Consider the following 22,538-nt stretch of genomic DNA (forward strand, 5'->3'; position numbering starts at 1 on the left):
ACCGTGCAGCATAGTTTCAGTCACTGTGTCTGTTTTGCAGAATAAGGTTCCCAAAGAATGTTCCACCCTAAAACCGGAGGTAGCATTACAATCCGAGAATGACAGATTACATTGTGAGGAAGGTCTGACCTCGGGGCCGGTTCGAGATGCCACTTTCCTTGCCTTTTACCTTAACCGTGCAATTTGCTGCAGAGATTATCACACCTGGACATGAGCCTCATCGATACCAACTGAGTTGGAAACCTGTGTGGGAATCGATGAGAAAAAGTGACTCAATAAAGTTTAACAAGTTCCATGGTGCTTTTTAGAAATGCAGTTTCTGTTCACCTCAATCCAAAAGGCAGTTTCTGAACATAGTAACAGAAGTCAAAAGGTAATTACCTCACCCCACCCCCACTCCGGAAGAGGTGCTAACTGCCCTTGATTGCTTTTTGTTCACGATGTGAAGAGCTCTCACGCCTGAGTCACCGTCACGTCTCTGGTTGCAGAATGAATCACAAAGAAGGACTTTCTCCAGAGCCGCAACTGCCTCACTTCCCCACACGCCCTCCCCGTTTACATTTTCCTGCTCGTCAGTGATTTAAAGAAAACCAAATGGATGCGATGTCATTCTGTAGCCTATCTGTCGATTCCTCCGTTTCAGTTCCAACGTGGCTTAGATCTCGGGGCGCACCTTAATACTAGCGACGCTATGAAAGCACAGGTCCAGAGGTTCCTCTGAGAGTGTAATTTCTTTCATTGCTGTTGCTGATTGAATGAGCCAGTGACGTGGGAACTGCTCCAAAACATGATTCAGGACCTCTGGTGCCAATTCTCGCACGTTGAATAACGACAGACACCTTCCAAATGAGGTCTTTCAGAGACGACTTTGGGATACATTTGACAGACAGACTATTTGAGGAATCCGTGGTGCACTGTGACACCAGCACATCAGCTTCTTCTATGTCTTTGAACCGGGCCACCTGCGCAAGGAATGCGAATGCGGTAATGCTTTTCGTGGAAGGATCAGAAGGGGGTAACTACACTCTCAAACAGAATGGCATATGATCAGAACCAGGTTGGAGAAAAACTTTACAATGCTTTGCACAGTAATTAAATGGAATTGCATTGCATTGCACTGCACTACGAGAGAAGATTTGTTCAAGCAAACTCGAAGGCAGGTTTGAAGTTGGGAAATCAAGCAAGAAAGCTGCGTTCTTGTCCATGTAAAAAGCTGCAGTTGAAGAGCAAAACAGTTTCTGCCCAGTTTCGAACCGGGGACCTTTCGCGTGTAAGGCGAACGTGATGACCACTACACTACAGAAACAAGCCGCAGTCGCCCTCACTGCAGCTCAGTGGCATCCAGCACTGAAAGTTGAAGCCATTCTACCTTTCACCTTTCTGTTTCCGTTAGCTCGTTGTTTAATGGGACTTGTTTAATTTTGGCTTTGTGGTGAGCATGGACGAGATACACCGAAGTATCTGTTTCCACGCGGTGTACCCCAATAACGTTGTGTTGCTTACACCTGCTTTAAAGAATTACGTTTTTGCGGAGCTTACCGTCGCAGTCTGTGGCAAAATCATTTAGTCTGTTCGACTGCTCACGGGAAAGGTAGCATTGTGAAACACTGCAGAAACGAACGACTTCCTTACTTTTGCTCCGACTGACCATACTCCGTGAAAGTTTCCCAGATTCTCAGTTGAGAATTTTTGCAGCTGGAAGTTACCTCAGAAACCCTGTTAATTCGTAATGTATTGAGCGAATCGCAAAACAGAAAGCATTTAACACGGAACACAAACAAAACTGGAAAACCAAATGCATTTTCAGACACAGCGAGCATGAATGCTAAATGTGAGAGTGTCGGGGGGGCATGAGCCATAAAGTAATCACACAACTAACAACAGGGCAATTCCAAACTACTCTTTCAAACATACTGGAGCCTGAGTGCACCACCACTTCCCAGACAATGCTGCAAAGAGACAAAGAAAGAACATAATAAGAATGGGCCATAAAAAGTGAATTTCACCAATCACAGTCTCGATTAGATTACCTTTCCCTTCCGATGACTGCAGGACGGAAATGAAGGAAGTGGGAGAAATTTAATAACATATGACATCGAAATACATTGGAACGATTTTCTCATCGGCCAGAAAACCAAATAACGACTAGTCGAGTCACCGGAGGAGTCTGTTTCGCAACAACGATGAAATAACAGTCTCCATTCGGTTCCAGTAAAAGCTCAACTTGCCTGGAACAGAAAGCAACAGTAGAGCTGCTGGCGATTTTCCGCGCGGGAAGCGAACACGATCATGACAGCACAGACACTTTGGAAAATTCGGCACTTTCCCACACCGCAGTCAATTCCCTGGGAAGCAAACTCATTTTGCTTCTGTTTTAAACAGAAATGAGGCAGGGATTGAAACAGCATTTAAACCAGCTGTTCCGTTGGAGCTGTTCAGCAGAAATGGCAGCGGTGGGATACGAACCCACGCCTCTGTCGAGACTGGAGTCTTAATCCAGCGCCTTAGACCGCTCGGCCACACTACCAACACGCTCGAGAATCCATTTTCTTGCACTTCCAATTGTGTTCCTGCATAACAACAGATGCAAACTCACGTGAAAAGGGTTCCATGATCCCTCTCCGACTCGCACAGCTGCTGGGATGTGCGCGTCTACAATATCAATTTCTCAGCAGTTAACGATAGCCCATCAATCCAGACAAAAATCACTGGTAAGCTGAGTCTATCTTCTCAGACTGCATTCAGCTACAAATGTATCTGTGAGTGCGTGAGAATATATGATCGGTTATGATTGGGTCAAATTACCATGAGCTACTTGACATTACTGCAGTTTCGAATCTTGCTTTGCTCAATGATTTCACCCATTGTTCGAAACAGGACAACTTTCACGGTGACACGGAACATGAAACACACCGGACTACAGGGAAAATGCACAAAGCTGAGCAGGCCGTGTCCCAAATCATACCGTGCAGCATAGTTTCAGTCACTGTGTCTGTTTTGCAGAATAAGGTTCCCAAAGAATGTTCCACCCTAAAACCGGAGGTAGCATTACAATCCGAGAATGACAGATTACATTGTGAGGAAGGTCTGACCTCGGGGCCGGTTCGAGATGCCACTTTCCTTGCCTTTTACCTTAACCGTGCAATTTGCTGCAGAGATTATCACACCTGGACATGAGCCTCATCGATACCAACTGAGTTGGAAACCTGTGTGGGAATCGATGAGAAAAAGTGACTCAATAAAGTTTAACAAGTTCCATGGTGCTTTTTAGAAATGCAGTTTCTGTTCACCTCAATCCAAAAGGCAGTTTCTGAACATAGTAACAGAAGTCAAAAGGTAATTACCTCACCCCACCCCCACTCCGGAAGAGGTGCTAACTGCCCTTGATTGCTTTTTGTTCACGATGTGAAGAGCTCTCACGCCTGAGTCACCGTCACGTCTCTGGTTGCAGAATGAATCACAAAGAAGGACTTTCTCCAGAGCCGCAACTGCCTCACTTCCCCACACGCCCTCCCCGTTTACATTTTCCTGCTCGTCAGTGATTTAAAGAAAACCAAATGGATGCGATGTCATTCTGTAGCCTCTCTGTCGATTCCTCCGTTTCAGTTCCAACGTGGCTTAGATCTCGGGGCGCACCTTAATACTAGCGACGCTATGAAAGCACAGGTCCAGAGGTTCCTCTGAGAGTGTAATTTCTTTCATTGCTGTTGCTGATTGAATGAGCCACTGACGTGGGAACTGCTCCAAAACATGATTCAGGACCTCTGGTGCCAATTCTCGCACGTTGAATAACGACAGATACCTTCCAAATGAGGTCTTTCAGAGACGACTTTGGGATACATTTGACAGACAGACTAGTTGAGGAATCCGTGGTGCACTGTGACACCAGCACATCAGCTTCTTCTCTGTCTTTGAACCGGGCCACCTGCGCAAGGAATGCGAATGCGGTAATGCTTTTCGTGGAAGGATCAGAAGGGGGTAACTACACTCTCAAACCGAATGGCATATGATCAGAACCAGGTTGGAGAAAAACTTTACAATGCTTTGCACAGTAATTAAATGGAATTGCATTGCATTGCACTGCACTACGAGAGAAGATTTGTTCAAGCAAACTCGAAGGCAGGTTTGAAGTTGGGAAATCAAGCAAGAAAGCTGCGTTCTTGTCCATGTAAAAGGCTGCAGTTGAAGAGCAAAACAGTTTCTGCCCAGTTTCGAACCGGGGACCTTTCGCATGTAAGGCGAACGTGATGACCACTACACTACAGAAACAAGCCGCAGTCGCCCTCACTGCAGCTCAGTGGCATCCAGCACTGAAAGTTGAAGCCATTCTACCTTTCACCTTTCTGTTTCCGTTAGCTCGTTGTTTAATGGGACTTGTTTAATTTTGGCTTTGTGGTGAGCATGGACGAGATACACCGAAGTATCTGTTTCCACGCGGTGTACCCCAATAACGTTGTGTTGCTTACACCTGCTTTAAAGAATTACGTTTTTGCGGAGCTTACCGTCGCAGTCTGTGGCAAAATCATTTAGTCTGTTGGACTGCTCACGGGAAAGGTAGCATTGTGAAACACTGCAGAAACGAACGACTTCCTTACTTTTGCTCCGACTGACCATACTCCGTGAAAGTTTCCCAGATTCTCAGTTGAGGATTTTTGCAGCTGGAAGTTACCTCAGAAACCCTGTTAATTCGTAATGTATTGAGCGAATCGCAAAACAGAAAGCATTTAACACGGAACACAAACAAAACTGGAGAACCAAATGCATTTTCAGACACAGCGAGCATGAATGCTAAATGTGAGAGTGTCGGGGGGGCATGAGCCATAAAGTAATCACACAACTAACAACAGGGCAATTCCAAACTACTCTTTCAAACATACTGGAGCCTGAGTGCACCACCACTTCCCAGACAATGCTGCAAAGAGACAAAGAAAGAACATAATAAGAATGGGCCATAAAAAGTGAATTTCACCAATCACAGTCTCGATTAGATTACCTTTCCCTTCCGATGACTGCAGGACGGAAATGAAGGAAGTGGGAGAAATTTAATAACATATGACATCGAAATACATTGGAACGATTTTCTCATTGGCCAGAAAACCAAATAACGACTAGTCGAGTCACCGGAGGAGTCTGTTTCGCAACAACGATGAAATAACAGTCTCCATTCGGTTCCAGTAAAAGCTCAACTTGCCTGGAACAGAAAGCGACAGTAGAGCTGCTGGCGATTTTCCGCGCGGGAAGCGAACACGATCATGACAGCACAGACACTTTGGAAAATTCGGCACTTTCCCACACCGCAGTCAATTCCCCGGGAAGCAAACTCATTTTTCTTCTGTTTTAAACAGAAATGAGGCAGGGATTGAAACAGCATTTAAACCAGCTGTTCCGTTGGAGCTGTTCAGCAGAAATGGCAGCGGTGGGACACGAACCCACGCCTCTGTCGAGACTAGAGCCTTAATCCAGCGCCTTAGACCGCTCGGCCACACTACCAACACGCTCGAGAGCCCATTTTCTTGCACTTCCAATTGTGTTCCTGCATAACAACTGATGCAAACTCACGTGAAAAGGGTTCCATGATCCCTCTCCGACTCGCACAGCTGCTGGGATGTGCGCGTCTACAATATCAATTTCTCAGCAGTTAACGATAGCCCATCAATCCAGACAAAAATCACTGGTAAGCTGAGTCTATCTTCTCAGACTGCATTCAGCTACAAATGTATCTGTGAGTGCGTGAGAATATATGATCGGTTATGATTGGGTCAAATTACCATGAGCTACTTGACATTACTGCAGTTTCGATTCTTGCTTTGCTCAATGATTTCACCCATTGTTCGAAACAGGACAACTTTCACGGTGACACGGAACATGAAACACACCGGACTACAGGGAAAATGCACAAAGCTGAGCAGGCCGTGTCCCAAATCATACCGTGCAGCATAGTTTCAGTCACTGTGTCTGTTTTGCAGAATAAGGTTCCCAAAGAATGTTCCACCCTAAAACCGGAGGTAGCATTACAATCCGAGAATGACAGATTACATTGTGAGGAAGGTCTGACCTCGGGGCCGGTTCGAGATGCCACTTTCCTTGCCTTTTACCTTAACCGTGCAATTTGCTGCAGAGATTATCACACCTGGACATGAGCCTCATCGATACCAACTGAGTTGGAAACCTGTGTGGGAATCGATGAGAAAAAGTGACTCAATAAAGTTTAACAAGTTCCATGGTGCTTTTTAGAAATGCAGTTTCTGTTCACCTCAATCCAAAAGGCAGTTTCTGAACATAGTAACAGAAGTCAAAAGGTAATTACCTCACCCCACCCCCACTCCGGAAGAGGTGCTAACTGCCCTTGATTGCTTTTTGTTCACGATGTGAAGAGCTCTCACGCCTGAGTCACCGTCACGTCTCTGGTTGCAGAATGAATCACAAAGAAGGACTTTCTCCAGAGCCGCAACTGCCTCACTTCCCCACTCGCCCTCCCCGTTTACATTTTCCTGCTCGTCAGTGATTTAAAGAAAACCAAATGGATGCGATGTCATTCTGTAGCCTCTCTGTCGATTCCTCCGTTTCAGTTCCAACGTGGCTTAGATCTCGGGGCGCACCTTAATACTAGCGACGCTATGAAAGCACAGGTCCAGAGGTTCCTCTGAGAGTGTAATTTCTTTCATTGCTGTTGCTGATTGATTGAGCCAGTGACGTGGGAACTGCTCCAAAACATGATTCAGGACATCTGGTGCCAATTCTCGCACGTTGAATAACGACAGACACCTTCCAAATGAGGTCTTTCAGAGACGACTTTGGGATACATTTGACAGACAGACTATTTGAGGAATCCGTGGTAATGCTTTTCGTGGAAGGATCAGAAGGGGGTAACTACACTCTCAAACAGAATGGGATATGATCAGAACCAGGTTGGAGAAAAACTTTACAATGCTTTGCACAGTAATTAAATGGAATTGCATTGCATTGCACTGCACTACGAGAGAAGATTTGTTCAAGCAAACTCGAAGGCAGGTTTGAAGTTGGGAAATCAAGCAAGAAAGCTGCGTTCTTGTCCATGTAAAAGGCTGCAGTTGAAGAGCAAAACAGTTTCTGCCCAGTTTCGAACCGGGGACCTTGCGCGTGTAAGGCGAACGAGATGACCACTACTCTACAGAAACAAGCCGCAGTCGCTCTCGCTGCAGCTCAGTGGCATCCAGCACTGAAAGTTGAAGCCATTCTACCTTTCACCTTTCTGTTTCCGTTAGCTCGTTGTTTAATGGGACTTGTTTAATTTTGGCTTTGTGGTGAGCATGGACGAGATACACCGAAGTATCTGTTTCCACGCGGTGTACCCCAATAACGTTGTGTTGCTTACACCTGCTTTAAAGAATTACGTTTTTGCGGAGCTTACCGTCGCAGTCTGTGGCAAAATCATTTAGTCTGTTGGACTGCTCACGGGAAAGGTAGCATTGTGAAACACTGCAGAAACGAACGACTTCCTTACTTTTGCTCCGACTGACCATACTCCGTGAAAGTTTCCCAGATTCTCAGTTGAGGATTTTTGCAGCTGGAAGTTACCTCAGAAACCCTGTTAATTAGTAATGTATTGAGCGAATCGCAAAACAGAAAGCATTTAACACGGAACACAAACAAAACTGGAAAACCAAATGCATTTTCAGACACAGCGAGCATGAATGCTAAATGTGAGAGTGTCGGGGGGCATGAGCCATAAAGTAATCAAACAACTAACAACAGGGCAATTCCAAACTACTCTTTCAAACATACTGGAGCCTGAGTACACCACCACTTCCCAGACAATGCTGCAAAGAGACAAAGAAAGAACATAATAAGAATGGCCATAAAAAGTGAATTTCACCAATCAAAGTCGCGATTAGATTACCTTTCCCTTCCGATGACTGCAGGACGGAAATGAAGGAAGTGGGAGAAATTTAATAACATATGACATCGAAATACATTGGAACGATTTTCTCATTGGCCAGAAAACCAAATAACGACGAGTCGAGTCACCGGAGGAGTCTGTTTCGCAACAACGATGAAATAACAGTCTCCATTCGGCTCCAGTAAAAGCTCAACTTGCCTGGAACAGAAAGCAACAGTAGAGCTGCTGGCGATTTTCCGCGCGGGAAGCGAACACGATCATGACAGCACAGACACTTTGGAAAATTCGGCACTTTCCCACACCGCATTCAATTCCCCGGGAAGCAAACTCATTTTTCTTCTGTTTTAAACAGAAATGAGGCAGGGATTGAAACAGCATTTAAACCAGCTGTTCCGTTGGAGCTGTTCAGCAGAAATGGCAGCGGTGGGATACGAACCCACGCCTCTGTCGAGACCTGAGCCTTAATCCAGCGCCTTAGACCGCTCGGCCACACTACCAACACGCTAGAGCGTCCATTTTCTTGCACTTCCAATTGTGTTCCTGCATAACAACAGATGCAAACTCACGTGAAAAGGGTTCCATGATCCCTCTCCGACTCGCACAACTGCTGGGATGTGCGCGTCTACAATATCAATTTCTCAGCAGTTAACGATAGCCCATCAATCCAGACAAAAATCACTGGTAAGCTGAGTCTATCTTCTCAGACTGCATTCAGCTACAAATGTATCTGTGAGTGCGTGAGAATATATGATCGGTTATGATTGGGTCAAATTACCATGAGCTACTTGACATTACTGCAGTTTCGATTCTTGCTTTGCTCAATGATTTCACCCATTGTTCGAAACAGGACAACTTTCACGGTTACACGGAACATGAAACACACCGGAATACAGGGAAAATGCACAAAGCTGAGCAGGCCGTGTCCCAAATCATACCGTGCAGCATAGTTTCAGTCACTGTGTCTGTTTTGCAGAATAAGGTTCCCAAAGAATGTTCCACCCTAAAACCGGAGGTAGCATTACAATCCGAGAATGACAGATTACATTGTGAGGAAGGTCTGACCTCGGGGCCGGTTCGAGATGCCACTTTCCTTGCCTTTTACCTTAACCGTGCAATTTGCTGCAGAGATTATCACACCTGGACATGAGCCTCATCGATACCAACTGAGTTGGAAACCTGTGTGGGAATCGATGAGAAAAAGTGACTCAATAAAGTTTAACAAGTTCCATGGTGCTTTTTAGAAATGCAGTTTCTGTTCACCTCAATCCAAAAGGCAGTTTCTGAACATAGTAACAGAAGTCAAAAGGTAATTACCTCACCCCACCCCCACTCCGGAAGAGGTGCTAACTGCCCTTGATTGCTTTTTGTTCACGATGTGACGAGCTCTCACGCCTGAGTCACCGTCACGTCTCTGGTTGCAGAATGAATCACAAAGAAGGACTTTCTCCAGAGCCGCAACTGCCTCACTTCCCCACACGCCCTCCCCGTTTACATTTTCCTGCTCGTCAGTGATTTAAAGAAAACCAAATGGATGCGATGTCATTCTGTAGCCTCTCTGTCGATTCCTCCGTTTCAGTTCCAACGTGGCTTAGATCTCGGGGCGCACCTTAATACTAGCGACGCTATGAAAGCACAGGTCCAGAGGTTCCTCTGAGAGTGTAATTTCTTTCATTGCTGTTGCTGATTGAATGAGCCACTGACGTGGGAACTGCTCCAAAACATGATTCAGGACCTCTGGTGCCAATTCTCGCACGTTGAATAACGACAGACACCTTCCAAATGAGGTCTTTCAGAGACGACTTTGGGATACATTTGACAGACAGACTAGTTGAGGAATCCGTGGTGCACTGTGACACCAGCACATCAGCTTCTTCTCTGTCTTTGAACCGGGCCACCTGCGCAAGGAATGCGAATGCGGTAATGCTTTTCGTGGAAGGATCAGAAGGGGGTAACTACACTCTGAAACCGAATGGCATATGATCAGAACCAGGTTGGAGAAAAACTTTACAATGCTTTGCACAGTAATTAAATGGAATTGCATTGCATTGCACTGCACTACGAGAGAAGATTTGTTCAAGCAAACTCGAAGGCAGGTTTGAAGTTGGGAAATCAAGCAAGAAAGCTGCGTTCTTGTCCATGTAAAAGGCTGCAGTTGAAGAGCAAAACAGTTTCTGCCCAGTTTCGAACCGGGGACCTTTCGCGTGTAAGGCGAACGTGATGACCACTACACTACAGAAACAAGCCGCAGTCGCCCTCACTGCAGCTCAGTGGCATCCAGCACTGAAAGTTGAAGCCATTCTACCTTTCACCTTTCTGTTTCCGTTAGCTCGTTGTTTAATGGGACTTGTTTAATTTTGGCTTTGTGGTGAGCATGGACGAGATACACCGAAGTATCTGTTTCCACGCGGTGTACCCAAATAACGTTGTGTTGCTTACACCTGCTTTAAAGAATTACGTTTTTGCGGAGCTTACCGTCGCAGTCTGTGGCAAAATCATTTAGTCTGTTGGACTGCTCACGGGAAAGGTAGCATTGTGAAACACTGCAGAAACGAACGACTTCCTTACTTTTGCTCCGACTGACCATACTCCTTGAAAATTTCCCAGATTCTCAGTTGAGGATTTTTGCAGCTGGAAGTTACCTCAGAAACCCTGTTAATTCGTAATGTATTTAGCGAATCGCAAAACAGAAAGCATTTAACACGGAACACAAACAAAACTGGAGAACCAAATGCATTTTCAGACACAGCGAGCATGAATGCTAAATGTGAGAGTGTCGGGGGGGCATGAGCCATAAAGTAATCACACAACTAACAACAGGGCAATTCCAAACTACTCTTTCAAAAATACTGGAGCCTGAGTGCACCACCACTTCCCAGACAATGCTGCAAAGAGACAAAGAAAGAACATAATAAGAATGGGCCATAAAAAGTGAATTTCACCAATCACAGTCTCGATTAGATTACCTTTCCCTTCCGATGACTGCAGGACGGAAATGAAGGAAGTGGGAGAAATTTAATAACATATGACATCGAAATACATTGGAACGATTTTCTCATTGGCCAGAAAACCAAATAACGACGAGTCGAGTCACCGGAGGAGTCTGTTTCGCAACAACGATGAAATAACAGTCTCCATTCGGTTCCAGTAAAAGCTCAACTTGCCTGGAACAGAAAGCAACAGTAGAGCTGCTGGCGATTTTCCACGCGGGAAGCGAACACGATCATGACAGCACAGACACTTTGGAAAATTCGGCACTTTCCCACACCGCAGTAAATTCCGCGGGAAGCAAACTCATTTTGCTTCTGTTTTAAACAGAAATGAGGCAGGGATTGAAACAGCATTTAAACCAGCTGTTCCGTTGGAGCTGTTCAGCAGAAATGGCAGCGGTGGGATACGAACCCACGCCTCTGTTGAGACCGGAGTCTTTATCCAACGCCTTAGACCGCTCGGCCACACTACCAACACGCTCGAGGATCCATTTTCTTGCACTTCCAATTGTGTTCCTGCATAACAACAGATGCAAACTCACGTGAAAAGGGTTCCATGATCCCTCTCCGACTCGCACTGCTGCTGGGATGTGCGCGTCTACAATATCAATTTCTCAGCAGTTAACGATAGCCCATCAATCCAGACAAAAATCACTGGTAAGCTGAGTCTATCTTCTCAGACTGCATTCAGCTACAAATGTATCTGTGAGTGCGTGAGAATATATGATCGGTTATGATTGGGTCAAATTACCATGAGCTACTTGACATTACTGCAGTTTCGATTCTTGCTTTGCTCAATGATTTCACCCATTGTTCGAAACAGGACAACTTTCACGGTGACACGGAACATGAAACACACCGGACTACAGGGAAAATGCACAAAGCTGAGCAGGCCGTGTCCCAAATCATACCGTGCAGCATAGTTTCAGTCACTGTGTCTGTTTTGCAGAATAAGGTTCCCAAAGAATGTTCCACCCTAAAACCGGAGGTAGCATTACAATCCGAGAATGACAGATTACATTGTGAGGAAGGTCTGACCTCGGGGCCGGTTCGAGATGCCACTTTCCTTGCCTTTTACCTTAACCGTGCAATTTGCTGCAGAGATTATCACACCTGGACATGAGCCTCATCGATACCAACTGAGTTGGAAACCTGTGTGGGAATCGATGAGAAAAAGTGACTCAATAAAGTTTAACAAGTTCCATGGTGCTTTTTAGAAATGCAGTTTCTGTTCACCTCAATCCAAAAGGCAGTTTCTGAACATAGTAACAGAAGTCAAAAGGTAATTACCTCACCCCACCCCCACTCCGGAAGAGGTGCTAACTGCCCTTGATTGCTTTTTGTTCACGATGTGAAGAGCTCTCACACCTGAGTCACCGTCACGTCTCTGGTTGCAGAATGAATCACAAAGAAGGACTTTCTCCAGAGCCGCAACTGCCTCACTTCCCCACTCGCCCTCCCCGTTTACATTTTCCTGCTCGTCAGTGATTTAAAGAAAACCAAATGGATGCGATGTCATTCTGTAGCCTCTCTGTCGATTCCTCCGTTTCAGTTCCAACGTGGCTTAGATCTCGGGGCGCACCTTAATACTAGCGACGCTATGAAAGCACAGGTCCAGAGGTTCCTCTGAGAGTGTAATTTCTTTCATTGCTGTTGCTGATTGAATGAGCCACTGACGTGGGAACTGCTCCAAAACATGATTCAGGACCTCTGGTGCCAATTCTCGCACGTTGAATAACGACAGACACCTTCCAAATGAGGTCTTTCAGAGACGACTTTGGGATACATTTGACAGACAGACTAGTTGAGGAATCCGTGGTGCACTGTGACACCAGCACATCAGCTTCATCTCTGTCTTTGAACCGGGCCACCTGCGCAAGGAATGCGAATGCGGTAATGCTTTTCGTGGAAGGATCAGAAGGGGGTAACTACACTCTCAAACCGAATGGCATATGATCAGAACCAGGTTGGAGAAAAACTTTACAATGCTTTGCACAGTAATTAAATGGAATTGCATTGCATTGCACTGCACTACGAGAGAAGATTTGTTCAAGCAAACTCGAAGGCAGGTTTGAAGTTGGGAAATCAAGCAAGAAAGCTGCGTTCTTGTCCATGTAAAAGGCTGCAGTTGAAGAGCAAAACAGTTTCTGCCCAGTTTCGAACCGGGGACCTTTCGCATGTAAGGCGAACGTGATGACCACTACACTACAGAAACAAGCCGCAGTCGCCCTCACTGCAGCTCAGTGGCATCCAGCACTGAAAGTTGAAGCCATTCTACCTTTCACCTTTCTGTTTCCGTTAGCTCGTTGTTTAATGGGACTTGTTTAATTTTGGCTTTGTGGTGAGCATGGACGAGATACACCGAAGTATCTGTTTCCACGCGGTGTACCCCAATAACGTTGTGTTGCTTACACCTGCTTTAAAGAATTACGTTTTTGCGGAGCTTACCGTCGCAGTCTGTGGCAAAATCATTTAGTCTGTTGGACTGCTCACGGGAAAGGTAGCATTGTGAAACACTGCAGAAACGAACGACTTCCTTACTTTTGCTCCGACTGACCATACTCCGTGAAAGTTTCCCAGATTCTCAGTTGAGAATTTTTGCAGCTGGAAGTTACCTCAGAAACCCTGTTAATTCGTAATGTATTGAGCGAATCGCAAAACAGAAAGCATTTAACACGGAACACAAACAAAACTGGAGAACCAAATGCATTTTCAGACACAGCGAGCATGAATGCTAAATGTGAGAGTGTCGGGGGGGCATGAGCCATAAAGTAATCACACAACTAACAACAGGGCAATTCCAAACTACTCTTTCAAACATACTGGAGCCTGAGTGCACCACCACTTCCCAGACAATGCTGCAAAGAGACAAAGAAAGAACATAATAAGAATGGGCCATAAAAAGTGAATTTCACCAATCACAGTCTCGATTAGATTACCTTTCCCTTCCGATGACTGCAGGACGGAAATGAAGGAAGTGGGAGAAATTTAATAACATATGACATCGAAATACATTGGAACGATTTTCTCATTGGCCAGAAAACCAAATAACGACGAGTCGAGTCACCGGAGGAGTCTGTTTCGCAACAACGATGAAATAACAGTCTCCATTCGGTTCCAGTAAAAGCTCAACTTGCCTGGAACAGAAAGCAACAGTAGAGCTGCTGGCGATTTTCCGCGCGGGAAGCGAACACGATCATGACAGCACAGACACTTTGGAAAATTCGGCACTTTCCCACACCGCAGTCAATTCCCCGGGAAGCAAACTCATTTTGCTTCTGTTTTAAACAGAAATGAGGCAGGGATTGAAACGGCGTTTAAACCAGCTGTTCCGTTGGAGCTGTTCAGCAGAAATGGCAGCGGTGGGGTACGAACCCACGCCTCTGTCGAGACCTGAGCCTTAATCCAGCGCCTTAGACCGCTCGGCCACACTACCAACACGCTCGAGCGTCCATTTTCTTGCACTTCCAATTGTGTTCCTGCATAACAACAGATGCAAACTCACGTGAAAAGGGTTCCATGATCCCTCTCCGAATCGCACAACTGCTGGGATGTGCGCGTCTACAATATCAATTTCTCAGCAGTTAACGATAGCCCATCAATCCAGACAAAAATCACTGGTAAGCTGAGTCTATCTTCTCAGACTGCATTCAGCTACAAATGTATTTGTGAGTGCGTGAGAATATATGATCGGTTATGATTGGGTCAAATTACCATGAGCTACTTGACATTACTGCAGTTTCGATTCTTGCTTTGCTCAATGATTTCACCCATTGTTCGAAACAGGACAACTTTCACGGTTACACGGAACATGAAACACACCGGACTACAGGGAAAATGCACAAAGCTGAGCAGGCCGTGTCCCAAATCATACCGTGCAGCATAGTTTCAGTCACTGTGTCTGTTTTGCAGAATAAGGTTCCCAAAGAATGTTCCACCCTAAAACCGGAGGTAGCATTACAATCCGAGAATGACAGATTACATTGTGAGGAAGGTCTGACCTCGGGGCCGGTTCGAGATGCCACTTTCCTTGCCTTTTACCTTAACCGTGCAATTTGCTGCAGAGATTATCACACCTGGACATGAGCCTCATCGATACCAACTGAGTTGGAAACCTGTGTGGGAATCGATGAGAAAAAGTGACTCAATAAAGTTTAACAAGTTCCATGGTGCTTTTTAGAAATGCAGTTTCTGTTCACCTCAATCCAAAAGGCAGTTTCTGAACATAGTAACAGAAGTCAAAAGGTAATTACCTCACCCCACCCCCACTCCGGAAGAGGTGCTAACTGCCCTTGATTGCTTTTTGTTCACGATGTGAAGAGCTCTCACGCCTGAGTCACCGTCACGTCTCTGGTTGCAGAATGAATCACAAAGAAGGACTTTCTCCAGAGCCGCAACTGCCTCACTTCCCCACACGCCCTCCCCGTTTACATTTTCCTGCTCGTCAGTGATTTAAAGAAAACCAAATGGATGCGATGTCATTCTGTAGCCTCTCTGTCGATTCCTCCGTTTCAGTTCCAACGTGGCTTAGATCTCGGGGCGCACCTTAATACTAGCGACGCTATGAAAGCACAGGTCCAGAGGTTCCTCTGAGAGTGTAATTTCTTTCATTGCTGATGCTGATTGAATGAGCCACTGACGTGGGAACTGCTCCAAAACATGATTCAGGACCTCTGGTGCCAATTCTCGCACGTTGAATAACGACAGACACCTTCCAAATGAGGTCTTTCAGAGACGACTTTGGGATACATTTGACAGACAGACTAGTTGAGGAATCCGTGGTAATGCTTTTCGTGGAAGGATCAGAAGGGGGTAACTACACTCTCAAACAGAATGGGATATGATCAGAACCAGGTTGGAGAAAAACTTTACAATGCTTTGCACAGTAATTAAATGGAATTGCATTGCATTGCACTGCACTACGAGAGAAGATTTGTTCAAGCAAACTCGAAGGCAGGTTTGAAGTTGGGAAATCAAGCAAGAAAGCTGCGTTCTTGTCCATGTAAAAGGCTGCAGTTGAAGAGCAAAACAGTTTCTGCCCAGTTTCGAACCGGGGACCTTTCGCGTGTAAGGCGAACGTGATGACCACTACACTACAGAAACAAGCCGCAGTCGCTCTCCCTGCAGCTCAGTGGCATCCAGCACTGAAAGTTGAAGCCATTCTACCTTTCACCTTTCTGTTTCCGTTAGCTCGTTGTTTAATGGGACTTGTTTAATTTTGGCTTTGTGGTGAGCATGGACGAGATACACCGAAGTATCTGTTTCCACGCGGTGTACCGCAATAACGTTGTGTTGCTTACACCTGCTTTAAAGAATTACGTTTTTGCGGAGCTTACCGTCGCAGTCTGTGGCAAAATCATTTAGTCTGTTCGACTGCTCACGGGAAAGGTAGCATTGTGAAACACTGCAGAAACGAACGACTTCCTTACTTTTGCTCCGACTGACCATACTCCGTGAAAGTTTCCCAGATTCTCAGTTGAGGATTTTTGCAGCTGGAAGTTACCTCAGAAACCCTGTTAATTCGTAATGTATTTAGCGAATCGCAAAACAGAAAGCATTTAACACGGAACACAAACAAAACTGGAAAACCAAATGCATTTTCAGACACAGCGAGCATGAATGCTAAATGTGAGAGTGTCAGGGGGCATGAGCCATAAAGTAATCACACAACTAACAACAGGGCAATTCCAAACTACTCTTTCAAACATACTGGAGCCTGAGTACACCACCACTTCCCAGACAATGCTGCAAAGAGACAAAGAAAGAACATAATAAGAATGGGCCATAAAAAGTGAATTTCACCAATCACAGTCTCGATTAGATTGCCTTTCCCTTCCGATGACTGCAGGACGGAAATGAAGGAAGTGGGAGAAATTTAATAACATATGACATCGAAATACATTGGAACGATTTTCTCATTGGCCAGAAAACCAAATAACGACTAGTCGAGTCACCGGAGGAGTCTGTTTCGCAACAACGATGAAATAACAGTCTCCATTCGGTTCCAGTAAAAGCTCAACTTGCCTGGAACAGAAAGCAACAGTAGAGCTGCTGGCGATTTTCCGCGCGGGAAGCGAACACGATCATGACAGCACAGACACTTTGGAAAATTCGGCACTTTCCCACACCGCAGTCAATTCCCCGGGAAGCAAACTCATTTTTCTTCTGTTTTAAACAGAAATGAGGCAGGGATTGAAACAGCATTTAAACCAGCTGTTCCGTTGGAGCTGTTCAGCAGAAAAGGCAGCGGTGGGATACGAACCCACGCCTCTGTCGAGACTGGAGCCTTAATCCAGCACCTTAGACGGCTCGGCCACACTACCAACACGCTCGAGAGTCCATTTTCTTGCACTTCCCATTGTGTTCCTGCATAACAACAGATGCAAACTCACGTGAAAAGGGTTCCATGATCCCTCTCCGACTCGCACAGCTGCTGGGATGTGCGCGTCTACAATATCAATTTCTCAGCAGTTAACGATAGCCCATCAATCCAGACAAAAATCACTGGTAAGCTGAGTCTATCTTCTCAGACTGCATTCAGCTACAAATGTATCTGTGAGTGCGTGAGAATATATGATCGGTTATGATTGGGTCAAATTACCATGAGCTACTTGACATTACTGCAGTTTCGATTCTTGCTTTGCTCAATGATTTCACCCATTGTTCGAAACAGGACAACTTTCACGGTGACACGGAACATGAAACACACCGGACTACAGGGAAAATGCACAAAGCTGAGCAGGCCGTGTCCCAAATCATACCGTGCAGCATAGTTTCAGTCACTGTGTCTGTTTTGCAGAATAAGGTTCCCAAAGAATGTTCCACCCTAAAACCGGAGGTAGCATTACAATCCGAGAATGACAGATTACATTGTGAGGAAGGTCTGACCTCGGGGCCGGTTCGAGATGCCACTTTCCTTGCCTTTTACCTTAACCGTGCAATTTGCTGCAGAGATTATCACACCTGGACATGAGCCTCATCGATACCAACTGAGTTGGAAACCTGTGTGGGAATCGATGAGAAAAAGTGACTCAATAAAGTTTAACAAGTTCCATGGTGCTTTTTAGAAATGCAGTTTCTGTTCACCTCAATCCAAAAGGCAGTTTCTGAACATAGTAACAGAAGTCAAAAGGTAATTACCTCACCCCACCCCCACTCCGGAAGAGGTGCTAACTGCCCTTGATTGCTTTTTGTTCACGATGTGAAGAGCTCTCACGCCTGAGTCACCGTCACGTCTCTGGTTGCAGAATGAATCACAAAGAAGGACTTTCTCCAGAGCCGCAACTGCCTCACTTCCCCACACGCCCTCCCCGTTTACATTTTCCTGCTCGTCAGTGATTTAAAGAAAACCAAATGGATGCGATGTCATTCTGTAGCCTCTCTGTCGATTCCTCCGTTTCAGTTCCAACGTGGCTTAGATCTCGGGGCGCACCTTAATACTAGCGACGCTATGAAAGCACAGGTCCAGAGGTTCCTCTGAGAGTGTAATTTCTTTCATTGCTGTTGCTGATTGAATGAGCCACTGACGTGGGAACTGCTCCAAAACATGATTCAGGACCTCTGGTGCCAATTCTCGCACGTTGAATAACGACAGACACCTTCCAAATGAGGTCTTTCAGAGACGACTTTGGGATACATTTGACAGACAGACTAGTTGAGGAATCCGTGGTGCACTGTGACACCAGCACATCAGCTTCTTCTCTGTCTTTGAACCGGGCCGCCTGCGCAAGGAATGCGAATGCGGTAATGCTTTTCGTGGAAGGATCAGAAGGGGGTAACTACACTCTCAAACAGAATGGCATATGATCAGAACCAGGTTGGAGAAAAACTTTACAATGCTTTGCACAGTAATTAAATGGAATTGCATTGCATTGCACTGCACTACGAGAGAAGATTTGTTCAAGCAAACTCGAAGGCAGGTTTGAAGTTGGGAAATCAAGCAAGAAAGCTGCGTTCTTGTCCATGTAAAAGGCTGCAGTTGAAGAGCAAAACAGTTTCTGCCCAGTTTCGAACCGGGGACCTTTCGCGTGTAAGGCGAACGTGATGACCACTACACTACAGAAACAAGCCGCAGTCGCCCTCACTGCAGCTCAGTGGCATCCAGCACTGAAAGTTGAAGCCATTCTACCTTTCACCTTTCTGTTTCCGTTAGCTCGTTGTTTAATGGGACTTGTTTAATTTTGGCTTTGTTGTGAGCATGGACGAGATACACCGAAGTATCTGTTTCCACGCGGTGTACCCCAATAACGTTGTGTTGCTTACACCTGCTTTAAAGAATTACGTTTTTGCGGAGCTTACCGTCGCAGTCTGTGGCAAAATCATTTAGTCTGTTGGACTGCTCACGGGAAAGGTAGCATTGTGAAACACTGCAGAAACGAACGACTTCCTTACTTTTGCTCCGACTGACCATACTCCGTGAAAGTTTCCCAGATTCTCAGTTGAGGATTTTTGCAGCTGGAAGTTACCTCAGAAACCCTGTTAATTAGTAATGTATTGAGCGAATCGCAAAACAGAAAGCATTTAACACGGAACACAAACAAAACTGGAAAACCAAATGCATTTTCAGACACAGCGAGCATGAATGCTAAATGTGAGAGTGTCGGGGGGCATGAGCCATAAAGTAATCAAACAACTAACAACAGGGCAATTCCAAACTACTCTTTCAAACATACTGGAGCCTGAGTACACCACCACTTCCCAGACAATGCTGCAAAGAGACAAAGAAAGAACATAATAAGAATGGCCATAAAAAGTGAATTTCACCAATCAAAGTCGCGATTAGATTACCTTTCCCTTCCGATGACTGCAGGACGGAAATGAAGGAAGTGGGAGAAATTTAATAACATATGACATCGAAATACATTGGAACGATTTTCTCATTGGCCAGAAAACCAAATAACGACGAGTCGAGTCACCGGAGGAGTCTGTTTCGCAACAACGATGAAATAACAGTCTCCATTCGGCTCCAGTAAAAGCTCAACTTGCCTGGAACAGAAAGCAACAGTAGAGCTGCTGGCGATTTTCCGCGCGGGAAGCGAACACGATCATGACAGCACAGACACTTTGGAAAATTCGGCACTTTCCCACACCGCATTCAATTCCCCGGGAAGCAAACTCATTTTTCTTCTGTTTTAAACAGAAATGAGGCAGGGATTGAAACAGCATTTAAACCAGCTGTTCCGTTGGAGCTGTTCAGCAGAAATGGCAGCGGTGGGATACGAACCCACGCCTCTGTCGAGACCTGAGCCTTAATCCAGCGCCTTAGACCGCTCGGCCACACTACCAACACGCTAGAGCGTCCATTTTCTTGCACTTCCAATTGTGTTCCTGCATAACAACAGATGCAAACTCACGTGAAAAGGGTTCCATGATCCCTCTCCGACTCGCACAACTGCTGGGATGTGCGCGTCTACAATATCAATTTCTCAGCAGTTAACGATAGCCCATCAATCCAGACAAAAATCACTGGTAAGCTGAGTCTATCTTCTCAGACTGCATTCAGCTACAAATGTATCTGTGAGTGCGTGAGAATATATGATCGGTTATGATTGGGTCAAATTACCATGAGCTACTTGACATTACTGCAGTTTCGATTCTTGCTTTGCTCAATGATTTCACCCATTGTTCGAAACAGGACAACTTTCACGGTTACACGGAACATGAAACACACCGGAATACAGGGAAAATGCACAAAGCTGAGCAGGCCGTGTCCCAAATCATACCGTGCAGCATAGTTTCAGTCACTGTGTCTGTTTTGCAGAATAAGGTTCCCAAAGAATGTTCCACCCTAAAACCGGAGGTAGCATTACAATCCGAGAATGACAGATTACATTGTGAGGAAGGTCTGACCTCGGGGCCGGTTCGAGATGCCACTTTCCTTGCCTTTTACCTTAACCGTGCAATTTGCTGCAGAGATTATCACACCTGGACATGAGCCTCATCGATACCAACTGAGTTGGAAACCTGTGTGGGAATCGATGAGAAAAAGTGACTCAATAAAGTTTAACAAGTTCCATGGTGCTTTTTAGAAATGCAGTTTCTGTTCACCTCAATCCAAAAGGCAGTTTCTGAACATAGTAACAGAAGTCAAAAGGTAATTACCTCACCCCACCCCCACTCCGGAAGAGGTGCTAACTGCCCTTGATTGCTTTTTGTTCACGATGTGACGAGCTCTCACGCCTGAGTCACCGTCACGTCTCTGGTTGCAGAATGAATCACAAAGAAGGACTTTCTCCAGAGCCGCAACTGCCTCACTTCCCCACACGCCCTCCCCGTTTACATTTTCCTGCTCGTCAGTGATTTAAAGAAAACCAAATGGATGCGATGTCATTCTGTAGCCTCTCTGTCGATTCCTCCGTTTCAGTTCCAACGTGGCTTAGATCTCGGGGCGCACCTTAATACTAGCGACGCTATGAAAGCACAGGTCCAGAGGTTCCTCTGAGAGTGTAATTTCTTTCATTGCTGTTGCTGATTGAATGAGCCACTGACGTGGGAACTGCTCCAAAACATGATTCAGGACCTCTGGTGCCAATTCTCGCACGTTGAATAACGACAGACACCTTCCAAATGAGGTCTTTCAGAGACGACTTTGGGATACATTTGACAGACAGACTAGTTGAGGAATCCGTGGTGCACTGTGACACCAGCACATCAGCTTCATCTCTGTCTTTGAACCGGGCCGCCTGCGCAAGGAATGCGAATGCGGTAATGCTTTTCGTGGAAGGATCAGAAGGGGGTAACTACACTCTCAAACCGAATGGCATATGATCAGAACCAGGTTGGAGAAAAACTTTACAATGCTTTGCACAGTAATTAAATGGAATTGCATTGCATTGCACTGCACTACGAGAGAAGATTTGTTCAAGCAAACTCGAAGGCAGGTTTGAAGTTGGGAAATCAAGCAAGAAAGCTGCGTTCTTGTCCATGTAAAAGGCTGCAGTTGAAGAGCAAAACAGTTTCTGCCCAGTTTCGAACCGGGGACCTTTCGCATGTAAGGCGAACGTGATGACCACTACACTACAGAAACAAGCCGCAGTCGCCCTCACTGCAGCTCAGTGGCATCCAGCACTGAAAGTTGAAGCCATTCTACCTTTCACCTTTCTGTTTCCGTTAGCTCGTTGTTTAATGGGACTTGTTTAATTTTGGCTTTGTGGTGAGCATGGACGAGATACACCGAAGTATCTGTTTCCACGCGGTGTACCCCAATAACGTTGTGTTGCTTACACCTGCTTTAAAGAATTACGTTTTTGCGGAGCTTACCGTCGCAGTCTGTGGCAAAATCATTTAGTCTGTTGGACTGCTCACGGGAAAGGTAGCATTGTGAAACACTGCAGAAACGAACGACTTCCTTACTTTTGCTCCGACTGACCATACTCCGTGAAAGTTTCCCAGATTCTCAGTTGAGAATTTTTGCAGCTGGAAGTTACCTCAGAAACCCTGTTAATTCGTAATGTATTGAGCGAATCGCAAAACAGAAAGCATTTAACACGGAACACAAACAAAACTGGAGAACCAAATGCATTTTCAGACACAGCGAGCATGAATGCTAAATGTGAGAGTGTCGGGGGGGCATGAGCCATAAAGTAATCACACAACTAACAACAGGGCAATTCCAAACTACTCTTTCAAACATACTGTAGCCTGAGTGCACCACCACTTCCCAGACAATGCTG

General features: G+C 45.6%; 7 non-coding genes across 7 annotated transcripts; all 7 read right to left on the reverse strand.

The window, feature by feature from the left end:
- Positions 1–1,233: 1,233 nt before the first annotated feature.
- Positions 1,234–1,306, reverse strand: trnav-uac (transfer RNA valine (anticodon UAC)). The gene has a single exon. It is a non-coding gene; the product is annotated as a tRNA-Val (tRNA).
- A 2,890-nt stretch (positions 1,307–4,196) lies between these two features.
- trnav-uac (transfer RNA valine (anticodon UAC)) lies at positions 4,197–4,269 on the reverse strand. Its single transcript has one exon. It is a non-coding gene; the product is annotated as a tRNA-Val (tRNA).
- A 5,776-nt stretch (positions 4,270–10,045) lies between these two features.
- On the reverse strand, positions 10,046–10,118 carry trnav-uac (transfer RNA valine (anticodon UAC)). Its single transcript has one exon. It is a non-coding gene; the product is annotated as a tRNA-Val (tRNA).
- Positions 10,119–13,008: 2,890 nt separating this feature from the next.
- On the reverse strand, positions 13,009–13,081 carry trnav-uac (transfer RNA valine (anticodon UAC)). The gene has a single exon. It is a non-coding gene; the product is annotated as a tRNA-Val (tRNA).
- Positions 13,082–15,896: 2,815 nt separating this feature from the next.
- Positions 15,897–15,969, reverse strand: trnav-uac (transfer RNA valine (anticodon UAC)). The gene has a single exon. It is a non-coding gene; the product is annotated as a tRNA-Val (tRNA).
- A 2,889-nt stretch (positions 15,970–18,858) lies between these two features.
- Positions 18,859–18,931, reverse strand: trnav-uac (transfer RNA valine (anticodon UAC)). Its single transcript has one exon. It is a non-coding gene; the product is annotated as a tRNA-Val (tRNA).
- Positions 18,932–21,819: 2,888 nt separating this feature from the next.
- trnav-uac (transfer RNA valine (anticodon UAC)) lies at positions 21,820–21,892 on the reverse strand. The gene has a single exon. It is a non-coding gene; the product is annotated as a tRNA-Val (tRNA).
- Between the last annotated feature and the right edge of the window lie 646 nt (positions 21,893–22,538).

Source organism: Chiloscyllium punctatum, chromosome 18, assembly GCF_047496795.1.
Source record: "Chiloscyllium punctatum isolate Juve2018m chromosome 18, sChiPun1.3, whole genome shotgun sequence".
Classification (NCBI taxonomy): Eukaryota; Metazoa; Chordata; class Chondrichthyes; order Orectolobiformes; family Hemiscylliidae; genus Chiloscyllium; species Chiloscyllium punctatum.